The sequence below is a fragment of the Enhydra lutris genome, unplaced genomic scaffold (genome assembly GCF_002288905.1).
Source record: "Enhydra lutris kenyoni isolate GAN:26980312 unplaced genomic scaffold, ASM228890v2 scaffoldscaffold14, whole genome shotgun sequence".
Classification (NCBI taxonomy): domain Eukaryota; kingdom Metazoa; phylum Chordata; class Mammalia; order Carnivora; family Mustelidae; genus Enhydra; species Enhydra lutris.
In genome coordinates this window covers 31,212,602-31,227,844 of record NW_019154098.1, presented here as the reverse complement: position 1 = coordinate 31,227,844, position 15,243 = coordinate 31,212,602, and positions in this window count along the sequence as shown.

Sequence of the window (15,243 nt, the reverse complement as noted above, 5' to 3'; positions counted from 1 at the left end):
AACAGATTTTGAAAATGAATATGAAATTAAATATTACAATGAAACATTAGAGACACAGTCACAGAATAATAAATTTTAAAAGCAAAATAAAGACAGTGTAATAAGAATTAAGTTCTAATGAAGGAACAGAGACCTGAGTTCCAGTAAAACTGGTCATTGTTATTAAGTGATAGAGCTGAGAAGAAAGAAAACATTAGATTGTGGAAAGATATAATCTACTCCTGAAGTTCCCTACTGTGTTCTTTATTAAATTTGAATGTGATTCACTCATGGCTCAATGATTCATTTGTGCATAAGCATTTGATGTGTATCTATTAGGTACATGGAATCATGCCAGAAACTTAGTAAGAAGCAAAAGAAATATAAGACATGGTCCACATATCCCATAATATCCTACAATCTGGCATATGCATGAAATAAATGATAATACAAGATATTGCTAATGTAAATGAAAAAAGAAGAAAAACAGACAATAGATACTCTAGGAATTCAAAGAATGAGCATCACTGTCAACTTGAGCAGTTAGATAATTATGTAAGCACAATCAGAATATGTGGTCAAACCTTCCACAGGAAGACTTCTAAAAGGAATAAATACTGTTTGTTTACTAAAGGGGAATATTCCCTGTCTCTTTTCTTCCTCACATCCCCTATCTAGTTAATCCAAAATTCCTGTGGAGTTTACACTATGAACATATCCATTTCCACTTGTCTCCACACCCACAGTCATCTCCTTCCATGCCACCATCTTTTGTCTAAATCACTGAACCAGCCTTGCAAGTGTCCATTCTTCCAGTTAAAACTGGGTTAATGACTGAGTATCTAGGTGAATATGTCCTATAGGGAAAAGGGAAATAGAGGCACAGATTTAAAATATTACAATAAAAGTGTCAATCTCTATAGCAGGGGTCAGCAAATTAGGGTCAAATATCATTTTCATATATGAAACTTTATTGGAACCTAACCATACCTCTTCATTTGCACATTATCTGTAGTTGCTTTCCTACTACAACAGCAAAAATGAACAGTTACTGTAAAGATCACCTGGGTTGTACCAATTGCAAATATCTTCTCCCTTGCATTAGGTTGCCTTTTTGTCTTGTTGATGGTTTCCTTCACTGTGCAAAAGTTTATTTTGTAAAATTCATTTAGTGGCTGGCAATCCACTAAATGTGGGATCATATTTAGAAATCTTGGCCAAAGCTTAACCCTCCTCAATTTCACCTCCACGTTAATTTAATGGTGAGACTAGGTAGGACTAGAAACTATCTTCCAGATAGTAGATAGAAAGTATTACCTTTTGGGGCATGTAGTGTTCAGCAAAAGGGCTACACACACTGCAAACCTTATGTGGATACTACCCCTCCTGGACATCAAGGATGTAAGAGCCCCCAAAGAATTACTTCTAATGATAGAGTGTGCCTATAAGTAGGGGACCCTAGAGTTTAGGTCTGTGGACACCTGTTTAGCCAGCAAAAATATGCTAGCATATCAAAAAAAACAAAACAAAACAAAAAACAGCAAATATGCTAGATGAGACATTTTCTCTAAAACTGCCAATCTAATTCCTTAAAATGTAACACCAGCTTCTGTTTTGATAAATTTCAAGTGTGAGCTTCATCAGCCAGTGTTCTCCATATGGACCAGCAGTTAGGCATAGTTACTACTCTTGACCACTGCTACACTCTTTATCTCCATGTCAATTAATCTACAGAAATTTATTTGCAGCTTTTATTAATGTTTTCTTGCCCTTTGACTCTGAAAACAAAGATGGGTCTTAAGATTAACTATGTAAGCTCAAAGAAGTACCTACAGCTTAACACCAAAATGAAAACCAGAGCTGTCAGAATAGATTTTCCCTTCATGATGGTAAAATATGCATGTGTTCTGAACTGGTTTCTTCGTATATTGAAGACTTGAGATCATTTTAGTTGGCTTACCTTCTGCTTTACTATAAAGGAGAGAAAAGGTATTATTTTTCTATATGCTATTGACAAGATTTTTTATTGTCTTATAATCAAAGTTGACTTAGTAGATTGGTATTCTTTCAATCCAGTTAATCTCAGTACTGTCCAAATGAATGTCTCATATCTAGGCAAAATAATCCAAGCCATCATTTTGGAGAACCATTCCCAAATATTGATTAAAAAAAAAAAAAAAAGAAACCTTTAAATGAGCTCATTTCCTTACTTAGGAGGTGTATTTTGAAAAAAGTTTTAGAGTTTACCTAATTTGTAAATTTTAGAACTTAAATTGTGGCATCAATTAAATTGATTTTCTAGGATTTTAATGTTTGTAGTAGGTGTTTTGAAATATCTGTCTAAAAATATAAAGCTAAAAAAATATAGGCTACAATGATTTCTGCTATGTACTCCGATAGAATTTGGGTCTCCAGGGCCCGTTTTTTTCCTGTAGTTAGTGGGGCCAGAAGTGTATGATGAATAATTAACAGCCCTGACTAGGGATCTCTATTCTGAGGAAGGTAGTTTCTCTAGTGAAAGCCTGGTTAAAATTCTCAGTTTTCATTAGACGGTATCATCTGTCTCTTGTGCAAGGCAAAATTTTGGATCTGCCCTTTAATCAGCAGCACAGAATATCTGTACTCCAGATATTACCAGAGAGCAAGCCTAAATCCTTTTTGCTACCCCCAGTACTAATAAAAATAATCACTGAAATAAATTATATTAATTGAGAGTCACCTGGAACCATATAATTCATCTTTTTCTCTTGACATTTTTTTTTTCTGGTTAGATGAGAATATCAGAGAGCTTCATATACAGACATTTTATCACCCAATCATCCTCCTAGATTAAGGCATATGTGGTAAGCTGAGTAATGATCCCCTAAGACGACCACATCCTAATTTCTGAATATGTTACCATACACAGCAAAAGGGATTTATAGATCTTGCAATGAGGAAATTATCCTGGATTTTCCCACTGAGTCCAATGTAACCATGAATGCCTTTATAAAAGAGAGGCAGGTGGGTGACAGTCAAAGGAGACTTAATTACAGAAGCAGAGACTAATGGCTAGGAACCAAACAATGTAGGTAAACTCTAAAAGCTAAAAAACCTAAAGAAGGGGCGCCTGGGTGGCTCAATGGGTTAAGCCGCTGCCTTCGGCTCAGGTCATGATCCCAGGTCCTGGGTTCAAGCCCCACATTGGGCTTTCTGCTCAGCAGGGAGCCTGCTTCCTCCTCTCTCTCTGCCTGCCTCTCTGCCTACTTGTGATTTCTCTCTGTCAAATAAATAAATAAAATCTTTAAAAACAAAACAAAACAAAACAAAACAAAACAAAAAAAACCTAAAGAAAACATTTTCTCCAACAGCTTCCAGGAAGAATCCCAGCTCTGCTAATACTCTGATCTTAGTACTGTTAGACCCATTTCAGAGCTCTGACCTCCAGAATTATTAGATATTGTTTTGCTGTTTTAAGCTACTAGGTTTGTGTAATTTGATATACCACAATAAGAAGCTAATCTAGGAAGCTGAAAGAAAATAGTATGTAAAACTTCTTATGCTTTTCATTGTACTAACATTTGTTGAGTATGCAATTAACTCCACCACACTAGGTCTTCTTTTTAGAGTTGTTTAAGAGAAAAAATTTTCAGGTATCAATACACAAATAACTTGTCCTCTCTTGAACTACTAAAATCTGTGGATTATATCTCTGTTTTTCTCATGAGGTCATCACTACTAAGAAACTCCAATCCAATCCACTACTATGAACACTTATTTTATTCCTGACTCACCTTTACTTTTTAGTTTTTATTTTCTCTGTACTCTTTTTAGAACTCCTTGTTTATGTACAAGCCATTTCAAATCATTTTTGAAGATGAGTATAAGTCAGTCAAAAATTAAATAAACATTTTTTTAAAGACTTTATTTATTTATTTGACAGAGAGAGAGTGCACATAGCAGAGGGAGAGAGAGAAGCATGCTCCCCACTGACCAGGGAGCCTGATGCGGGACTCAATCCCAGAACCCTGGTATCACAACCTAAGTCAAAGGAAGACACTTAACGGATGAGCTATCCAGGCACCCCTAAACAAATAAATTCCTATAAATATTTTATTAAGAAAGATCTTCTTCATGCTTAAATGAAGTTCTCCCCATTGTAAATTAATCTCATTAAAGATCTGGCCTATAAAAAGGAAATTTGGAAAGGAGCCATTTTGAAAAAAAAAAAGCATAAAACTCTCTCATTTTCAACTCAGACTAGCAAATAACATTTTTAATTTATAACTTTTTAAAAAAATTCATTTATGTAAATTCCATTACATAGCCTCCACTCTAGAAGCATAATCACTGATTACATGATTTCTCAAATAATGTAATGAACAACTGTATTCCTTTTCTACATACTATATGTTTATCATTCTTTAATTTTTCTTCATATGTGATAATGAGAGACTGATATTGGCTATTTCCAAATAGGGATTTGATTAAGACTGGTAAATGTGTTTTAAAAAAATTGTTCCTTGGGACACCTGGGTGGCTCAGTCCATTAAGCGTCTGCCTTCAGTTCAGGTTATGATCCCAGAGTCCTAAGATAGAGTCCCGCATCAGGCTCCTTGCTCAGTGGGGAACCTGCTTTTCCCTCTGCCTGCCACTGCCCCAATTTGTGCTCTCTCTCTCTCTGACAAATAAACAAATAAAAATCTTTAATTTTTTTTTTTAAACTTTTGACAATGCTGCTCACTCTTTGGTTAGGCCTTTGTAGTCTGTAACACTGGCCTCCCATTTTTGAAGGGCTCTTGTGTAAGGATGAAGAGCTGGCTTTCTCTGCTCTTTACCTTGTGACTCATGACATTGAAACAACCTAACTTTGTCCCTCATGGTGAGATAAATGTTCTCATTTAATAGCTGTCACAGACCACAGCTTATTCAATAAGCTCCACTTAGCTGTAACTCTGCAAATATATTTCCTATAGTTGGTGCTGATATTGGGGAATTAACCTTTCATGCCACTTTCCATTTGATCCTACCTGTTGACATTTGTATGCCAAAAAAAGAATACCTCAGTGGCATGAGAAAGAATAGATATGAAGTTCCGAAGTGCTTGTCTGCCAAGTCAACAGGTTTAACTGAGGAGGGTGACTGGGAAAAGTATAATGATCATGCCAGACATTAGGATATATGTTTAGAAACAGGAAAAAAAAAAAAAAACTGACCAGGAGGAAAAACTGGTGGGAACAAAATCTCTGGGAAGTAAACAGAAGATGGCAGGTGACAAAGTGGACCACAAAGAGGTGAATAGAGGAAGACAATATACAGAAATACTTGCAGCACTCAACATGAAAACTGGGCAGCCAGTCAAAGAAACATCAGCCTTGACTGGTCAAAAGTACATTTGGATTTGGCTGTTCACATCTTGCTGTTGAGCAAGGATTCCTTGATTGTGTGGGAAAGTAGGGAAGGTCAGCACCCAAAACATGCATGGAGGCTCATATACAGAATAAGGGTACAGAAAAATGGCAGATTATAATACTGCAAGACCACATAAAAGAATGTTCATTCTAGGTAATGAGTATGTGTTTTCTTTTTTTTTTTCTTTTAATATAAAGAATGGGGGTAAAATGCTTCTAAATGTATACAACGACAGGTGCTTAAATTCATCTGGCTGGTTTGTTTCCTAGCTTTCTGTAATTACATTTTCATCTCTTTGTTTAATGACGATTTTCTTCAATAGGCTATAAGTTCCAAAAAGGCAGAAATTATATCTCTTTTGTTCACTATCTAGTATCCAGCAGCAAGTCCAACATTCATCACACAGAAGGCACTGAACAGATATTTATCAAATAAATTAGTACATGAGTAACAAAACTCAGTTTATATGGGTACTTACTGGTGTGTGGCTGACTTGTAAAACCACACAAAACTAGATTTGGTTTCTGTATTGACAAAACATTAGTATACTAAAAACATCTAAATGAGTACTTCTAACTAAATATTTATCATTTTCTAGGCATTGTATTAAAAAAATAAGACTTGGCAATATTTTCAGTCTTTTCTGGCCCTGGATGACTGAGAACAACCATAAATAAATCTAGAGACCTATCTGCCTTTGAGTTTTTGTTTTTTAATTTCTGATATATGGAAATCACTAGAAATACTAAATATTTAAAAGATGGATAATTTAGGGGCACCTGGGTGACTCAGTGGGTTAAAGCCTCTGCCTTCGGCTCAGGTCATGATCCCAGAGTCCTGGGATCAAGCCCACCTAGGGCTCTCTGCTCTGCAGGGAGCCTGCTTCCCTTCCTCTCTCTCTGGCTGCCTCTCTGCCTACCTGTGATCTCTGTCTGTCAAATAAATAAATAAAATCTTTAAAAAAAAAAAATCATTTAGGGGTGCCTGGGTGGCTCAGTGGGTTAAGCCGCTGCCTTTGGTTCAGGTCATGATCTCAGAGTCCTGGGATCGAGCCCCGCATCGGGCTCTCTGCTCAGCAGGGAGCCTGCTTCCTCCTCTCTCTCTGCCTGCCTCTCTGCCTGCTTGTGATCTCTCTGTCAAATAAAAAAAAAAAAAAAAAATCATTTAAAAAATAAATAAATAAATAAAAGGTGGATAATTTAGATTAGTTTTAGGATTTAACAACAGATCCAGTCTTTCCTCCATTTGGTTGTCACCCTCTGTGTTCATATTAAGGGGATGTTCTGAACCTATTTGTCACCTCTACCTGTTTTTATTTAGATAGCACTTGATAATCCAATGACTTAATTTAGACATTGCCACACTTGAAGGAGACAAGGATATTATATTTCCAGAGCTCAAACAACCTCAGTATGTCTAATCTCTGATTTCTGTTTCTGGGAGAGAATCTAAACAGAACCTAGTTTGTGGTGTTTTAGGAGGTAGCATGTTCCTGCTCACTAATGATACTAGTAAAATCTCGGGAAAAACATGTGCCTTTGCATAAAGGTCTCTGAGCTCATAGGGCCCTGCTGAATCCTATCCTTCTCATCGAAGATCCATATAATCCCTGGTTGCAGGAGGTGGGTTTTGTGGAAGAACATCTATCTTCAAACCCAGGAGTAACGGGAGGATGATGGCAGAGCTTGTGCATGTGTGGGGGCAGAGAGTAAATGACTACTCTGTAAGCTTTGCCTCAAATTTGCTATGAATCTAAAACATGCACAAGCTCTGCCATTATCAACATCCCCACCAGAGTGGTATAGTTGCTATAACTGATGAACCTACATTGTCACATCATTATCATCAAAGTGCACAGTTTATGTTAGGATTCACTTTTGGTGTTACACATTTTATGGATTTGGATGCAAATTATTCCCGAAAATGCTAAAGAATAGTTTACTGCCAGTATATTTAATAATTCAAAATTATTAATTAATAAAACAAACCTTGTTTCATAGTAACTATAGTTGACTGGGATGTAACAAAAGAACACTAAAAAACAAATCTTTGTCTGCAAGGATTTTACTATTTTAATGGAATAATAAGTGACATTATAATATAAAAGTCTTACTAAGGTGCTTTTTTGAGTGTCTACCAGGCAAAGCAATATCTTAGGATTGTTATAGGGAAAGAGACGCCAGATGAAATAATTTAGATGTATATTGTTCCAAAAGCTTTTTGTTCTACTGAGCTTTAAGTTATAAAATAAATATCTAAATAATTACAATTAAAAGTGACAACAAGATGTGATCTAGAATTGTTAGCCTTTAAGAATTGTTGAAACAGAGAGGAAAGATTTATTTTGGCTAAAATGACACTATTTAAATGAGGAAGTGGGTTTATTAACAGGTTTTAAACAAAGGCTGAAGCTTTATTCAGAGAAAGAGAAAAGATAAGCAAAGTTACAAAGTCAGAGAAATGTGGAAAAGGGCCATTTATTCATTCAATCAATTCATCATACATTTATCCAGTGCCTACCAGGAGCCAGCCACTACTGTTGGTGCTGGAGGTACAGCAGTAAATGAAACAGACAAAAATCCTATCCTTGAAGGGCGCCTGGGTGGCTTCTTGGGTTAAGCAGCTGCCTTCAGCTCAGGTCATGATCCTGGGGTCCCGGGATGGAGCTCTGCATGGGGCTCCCAGCTCAGTTGGGGAGTCTGCTTCTCCCTGCCCCTCCCCTTGCTCATTCTCCCTCTCTCTAGCTCTTTCTCTCAAATAAATAAAATCTTAAAAAAAAAAAAAATCCTATCCAGAAACAAGGCTTAGGATCACAAGGGAAGAGAGGAAAAAATGAAATAAGATGAAACCAGAGAAGGAGACAAACCATAAGACTCTTAATCTTAGGAAACAAACTGAGGGTTGCTGGAGGGGAGGGGATGGGCAGATGTAACTGGGTGATGAACACTGGGGAGGGTATGTATTGTAATGAGCCCTGGGTATTATATAAGACTGATGAATTACAGACCTGCACCCTTGAAACAAATAATACATTATACATTAATTTACTGAATTTCAATAAAATAAATTAATAAATACGAATTTTTAAAAATCCTATCCTTGAGGAACTTTATGTAAGGAAAGCAAGTTTCAGTTTGGTAGAAGCAAAAAATTGATCAATCAATCAATCAAAAAACACTGGGGAGGAGAGGCAGATAATGTTTGGGAAGATACAACAGAGCCAAGTCGTAGACAGTTCTGAAGGTCAAGCCAGAAAGTCAGACTTTTGTTGTTTAGATGAGGGTAAGCCATTAAGTTTTTTAAGCAGCAAAATATCCTAATCAGATCTGTACTTTAGGAAGATTAATTAGGTAGCTAATTAGTAAGATAAACCCAAGAACCGAAAGTGGATAGACTTTGAGCAGTTCTACAAAAAAATGACACAGACAAGCAGGTCAAGGGAAAGATAGGTCAGGTTCTGGAAGACGACATACAAGTATTTAGAGGTGAAGTAAAGCTATAATGACACAAAAAGTATGCGTCTACCAAATAAGTCAAGGCAGTGCGTGGCCTACACTTCATAATGTAGTTCTGTACAGGGAAGAATAAGTATGTGGTGTCCACCTCTTCCTCTGATAGTGGTCAATTAATTTGATCTTTACCCCTTTACAAGCCTTTTGTTTTGCTAAAAGCAGTGACTACTGAAGTAGAAATGCATCAGCTTCAGATAATCAGACCTCCCATCATTAAATGTCCCTATTGTGAAAGGAACTCTGAGGAACTGGGATAAAGAGGTCTTTTCGTTCCAGTTTAATTCCATTGTCTTCCTTGCTATTCATCTGTTTAGAAAATGAGGAGAGAAATTAATGACAATGATGAATGAAAAGCAGAGAAATGTGTAGGCATTGTAGACTTAAGCCAATCCACAATTGTCTCCAAAATGAGTTTGATGCTTATTTTCCCAGTCTTTAGACTCCTGCCTTTATTCTTCATTTTTCTTTATTTTTCCATTATTCTCAATGGCACCAATGTACAAAGTGAGTCCATGGTGGGCTTGCAATAAGAGAGGTAAAGAGCTGTCTACGTATTAAATTCCCAGTTCCAATATACAGGAACTGATAGTTTTTTCAAACATTACCAACAGGACGGATTGTAAGAGAGACAGAAATACAAGAATCTCAAGTTACCAGAATAAAACACAGAAGATTATTAGTACTCACAACCTTTTTGAGCACATTAAAAAAACAAACAAAAAAAACAAAACCGAAAATGAGAAAACACATACATACAAAGAATACACACACACGCACACACACAATATACTCCAATGAGGAATACTGATAAAGAAAGGATTTAACTGGTACCTAAGCATTTTTTATATGATCCTCACCTACTCTGCCAAGCACACATGTTCCTTTTTTTCTCCCTCCTTTGACAGCCTTATTTTCTCAGTATAAAGAAGCATAAAGTACAGGATATCTCAAGTCATGGGATCCTTGGAGCAAATTCAATTTCATCATTTATATTCTATTTCCTTGGGCATTTTAAATTTTCTGAGCCTCAATTTTCTCATCTGTAAACAGGACTAATAATAATATCTACCTCTAGGTTCAAGTGTGTATCCATTGAGATTACACAGATAAATGCCTACAACGTCAGGTACTTAGCAAGCAATCAGTAAATGTTATTTGTCATTGTTCTTATTATTAAACTTCTTAGATGAAGGAAGCCACATAAATAAAAGGCCAAATTCCTTGGACATATAATGCAATTAAATCCCAGTGTGTGCCAGCATGTCTTAAAAGTGCAAACTCATTTATAATGCAGGCATCCTAGGTCACTATTATCACTTCTAAGAAGAGTGAGATACTTACAACTCCGAAACTTAAAATAGCCCTGAAGTGTTGGCAAAGATATCCTTGTTGTGAAGGTACAATAAGTGCCCTTTGTGAATTTCACTCCCCAAGTGTTAACTGACATACAGCATGCAACACTTGACAGTCTCATTCAAGAGCCGTTTAAAAGAAAGTGCCTAAAATACAGAGATTTTGGCTGCTCATTATAGACACCACTTTGGCAAACATCATGTTGAGGCATCAAAGCTTTTCAAACACTGGAGGACCTAACTCAGATTCAGATAAGCAAAGCTGATAAACAAATTTTCCCTGATTCCAGGGTATATCTGTCTAATATAATTGTTCTGACCAGCTGAAACTATAGGCTTAGTATAATTTAACTTAAATATTCCCAACAGAAAAACTATTTTTTAAATTTCTATGTGGTTTCTTTTACACCTGACTTTTCTGAAGTAGCAAATATGAGGATGGTAAGTCTTCACCAATAGATGCTAACCCTTTCCTCATGTGAAAGCCCCTCTTTCATAGATACAACCTTCTTAAAGGTTCCCTTAACTCCCCAGGCTATTTAAGAAGTCATCTTAATACTGTAATGACAGAAGGTCTCTCACTTCTCCCTGAAACTGTCCATGTTCTGTCTTTACTACTGAAATGGAAACAAATTTTTAGAAAAAATCTAAATATAAGAAAGACCCTATTGTTGTTTGCACATATGAAAATAATGGACATATCAGTTGTGGTACATACATAGCTCAGACATAAAGAGCTACAGAATGTGGATCACTTCATGAATTGGTACACTGCACCTTTCCTTTTATACGAGCTTAGTATTACATATATCGAAAGCACAAATGTTGTGCCAGAACAGTGATAGCTGCACAGGCTATCAATCAAACTATTTATTACTTACAGCTGTTCTTTTCAGGACTACCTCCAAGAAGGCCTTTCATCTTTTTTTTTTTTTTTTTTAAAGATTTTATTTATTTATTTGAGAGATAGAGTGAGCAAGAGAGAGGGAACACAAGCAGAGGCAGAGCGAGAGGGAGAAGCAGGCTCCCTTGCTGGACAAGGAGCCCGATGTGGGGCTCGATCCCAGGACCCTGGGATCATGACCTGAGCCAAAGGCAGACGCTTAACCGACTGAGCCACTCAGGTACCCCAGCCTTTCATCTTTTATAAATAACCCAGTTACCTTCAGTTTACTTACCTTCTTAACTGGCAGCAAATGCTGAGTCTCAAAACAAAATCATGATGAAAATGTGAAAAGAATGTTTCATGCAGTATAAGAGCGTCATAAAGATGAATTGGGGTAGAGGTAGAATTAAGGGAGTAAAAGGGTCCGAATCCCTATTCCAATTCATGGAGGGGAGGAAGGACTTACCCCTACCACCACCAAGAAATTCTCTGGATACAAACTGGATATTGTAAAATTCAACTCAGTTCTAACACTATCTACCCAGAAGTAGAATCAGATTCCACAGGTTAAGGGTTCATTCAGTTGTACAAGTCAGCTCCCCATCCCAACTTCAGACACTAGTCACAAGCCTGGCCAAAAATGAGAGGTTCCCAAGACCCCCTCTTTAGGTTCCATTAATTTGCTAGAGCAGCTCACAGAACTCAGGAAACGCATTTATTCACTGGATTACCAGTTTATTATAAAAGGATATAACAACAGGAAGAGCCAGGTGAAATAAAGGTATATGACAAGATATGGGAAAGGGCGCAGAGCTTCCATGCCCTCTCCAGGTGGGCCAGTCTTCCAGCACCCCAACATGTTCACCAACCTGGAAGCTCTTTGAAGCCTGTCCTTTTGGGGGTTTATGGAGGTTTTGTTACATCAGCATGATGAATTAACTCACTGGCCATTAGCAACAGAACTCAATCTCCAGCACCTCCCCCCTCACCAGAGGTTAGGACTGATGGGAGCTGAAAGTTTCAACCTGCTAATCACATGGTTAATTCTCCTGACAACCATACCCCTATCCTTAGGTTACCCAGAAGCTTCCCAAAAATCATTTCATAAGCCTAACAAAAGGCATCTTCATTGCTCTTATCACAGGAAATTCAAAGGGTTTTAGAAGCTGTGAGCCAGGAATCATGGACAAAACCGAAATATATTTTGGTCATCTGAATGACCAAATATATACTTCTAATAAATCACAATGTCACAGGGAGCACAGAAGAGAGATCTTATTGAGGAACAAAAAAAGTATTGGGAAAGCTTCCCATGGAGTGAAATCTGAGCTATGGAATGATTAGCCTGGCTGTGGTATAAGTGGAACTGGGGTTGACATAAGAGATGATATGAGACAAGATGGGGAAGAAGGCCAGCCTGTAACAGAGAAAAGCAAGACCAGGAAACAGAGAAGGCAAGAATTTATGCAAACCAACTCTGAGCAGTATAGTGTCCGTGGACAGCAAATTATAAAGCATGGAGTTCAGATGTGAGGCAGGAAGTTAAGTGAAATCTGATCCTGAAGGGTCTTAGAAGCAAGGCTGAGTGAGGACTTCGGGTTTTATCATAATCACAGCAGGATGCTGTATTAGTCTCCTATTGCTGCTCTAACAAATTGCCACAAATTTAGTGGCTCAAAACCACAAAAATTTATTACCTTACGCTTTTCAAGTTCAAAGTCCAAAATAGGCTACCAGTACTGTGTTCTGTCTGGAGGCTCTAGGAGAATCCATCTCCTTTTCATTTCCAGCTTCTAGAGGTTGCCCATATTAACATCTCTTAGCACATGGCCCCAGTACGGAAATTACCACTTCACTGTCACATCTCCTTTCCCTTTCCCTCTTCTACTTCCCTCTTTCACTTTTATAAAGTGATTACAGTAGACCCACAAGGATAATTTCCCCCATCTCAAGATCCTCAATTTAACCATATCTATAAAGTCTCCTTTGTCATGTAAGGTAATGTATTTATAGGGTCCTGAGAGAAGTATGTGGACATCTTTGGGGGGGCCATTAATCTACCTACACAGAAGCTTTTTCAGGTTTTAAGCCAGGAACCAAAAGATCTGAGTTAACAAAGTTAACTGAAAATCAAGGATATTTTATAATTTATGAGTTTCTGTATTTTAGCAATGTGAGGGTAATCATGTTAAAAAATATTTCTTCCTTAGGAATCTTACTGTCCTATACCTAGTACTTCAATCCTTTCTTTCCCACTCAGGGAAAGAGTGCAAGTGTGTGTGTGTGTGTGTGTGTGTGTGTGTGTGTGTAATTATAACGCCATTTAACAAGTGTACAGGTAATATATGAAGATGAGGGTTTCCATATCTTAAAGAATTATGTATGTTTAATAAATACACTTGGGTTCTTAGCCTGGAATCATAACCACATGACAGTCAGCACTTTATGGCTATGAGAAGTCAAGGGCAGTCCAGGCAGCAAAGACAGGCTGATCTGAAGACAAGCCTCACTTTGCTACTTCACAGTTCTGTGTTCCTTGACAAGCTGCCTGGGCTTTTTGTGATCTATATTCCTCATCTATTAAAGGGACACAAAAATGCCTGCCTGGCAGCTTTGTTGTAAGAGTTAAATAATATAATATTAGCAATAACATTTTGAAATTCATGGCATTAGGCTTTTATAACGGGGAGGGTACTACACTCCTACACACATGTTCTATAGCACATTACTTCTCAAATATGGAAATTAAGCATGACTCATACGTTGCAAGCTATAAAAATACTAGATAAAATCTTTCATATTTAATCTAACCTGACAAGTCAATATAACTATTCTTATATAACAATCCTTATAATTATTCATCTATTCAAACACACAAAAATTGTGGAATATTTTCATTGTATATTTTATAAAGCCACCTTCAAATCAGCATCTCTATGGAATCCACTGCTGGCCTGGAGAACCCCAGAGCATTTCTGTGGGCCCAGTCTGGCAGTCTCAATCTTTGCTATCATTACTCCCAGCTACTAAAGAAAGAGAAACCAGTAACAACAGTGCTCCCAGGTTCCAAAGTAATTTTCAATCTTTTTTTTTCTTCCATACTATGGTCACCTTAAGGGTGTGAGTACACAAGACATTCAGAAATCTGAAAAATGTTAAAATCACATTTTATTTGAAATACTGACATGGTCCTCAGACTCCTTCGGCATTTAATCCATTAGAAGATGTGTATATAAATTAAAGCTAGGACAAGCAAAGGAAGGCTCCAATTATTAATATGTTCTTGTGGATGCTCATCTCAGCCAACATCAGGGCACAGATATAAATTAAACAGCCTTCAGATGACAAACATTATATAACAAACAATCTGGGCCTGGAGTCAGAAAGCCTTCATTTTAATCCTGTAAACTGGAAGGGCATGTACAAATCGTTTATTCCAACTCCCTCAAGATGTTGATTCATTCACTCAGAAGATATTTATTCAGGCCCTACCATTTGCTGGGCACTGCCCTAGGCACTAGGAATAAAATGAGCAAAGGAGACAATGGACATGAAGCTAAGAAGGTATGTGCACAGCATGTGCAGGCTCCACGGAGACACCTGTGACATACATGTAGTTTTTTCTCTTTTTTTAAATACAATATTTTATTCCAAGGTTTGAAAATAATCAGCTTTTAGAAAATAATTTTAAGAGAAAGGTAATACATTTATAAAAATAAATAACAATTCAATAAATATTGTTTCTCTTTGTTCTTCTATGCAAAATCCTTGATGATCTTTACTTCAATTAACTATTCATATAATTTTTTCTTTTAACACTTAATTTTTGATATTAACACTTTAACCTATTCCACTTTAGTGAATTCTGCTCGATGATGAAAGAAAGCCCAGTACTGCACTGAGCAACAAGTAATCTATGAATTAGTGATTCTCAGTCATTTTTTAGAAAATCACTGTTGAGTCTGCTTTAGCCTTTCCTATTACTGTATTACACCCGCTAAGTCTAGTACCATACCAGGTTTTTACAAACATCCCAATCTTTTAACAAATTCTCACTTGCTAAGATGAAATCTGTCTTTTGGCTTTATTTTCCTTTATTTTATTAGAATTTAGAAGATGTGGG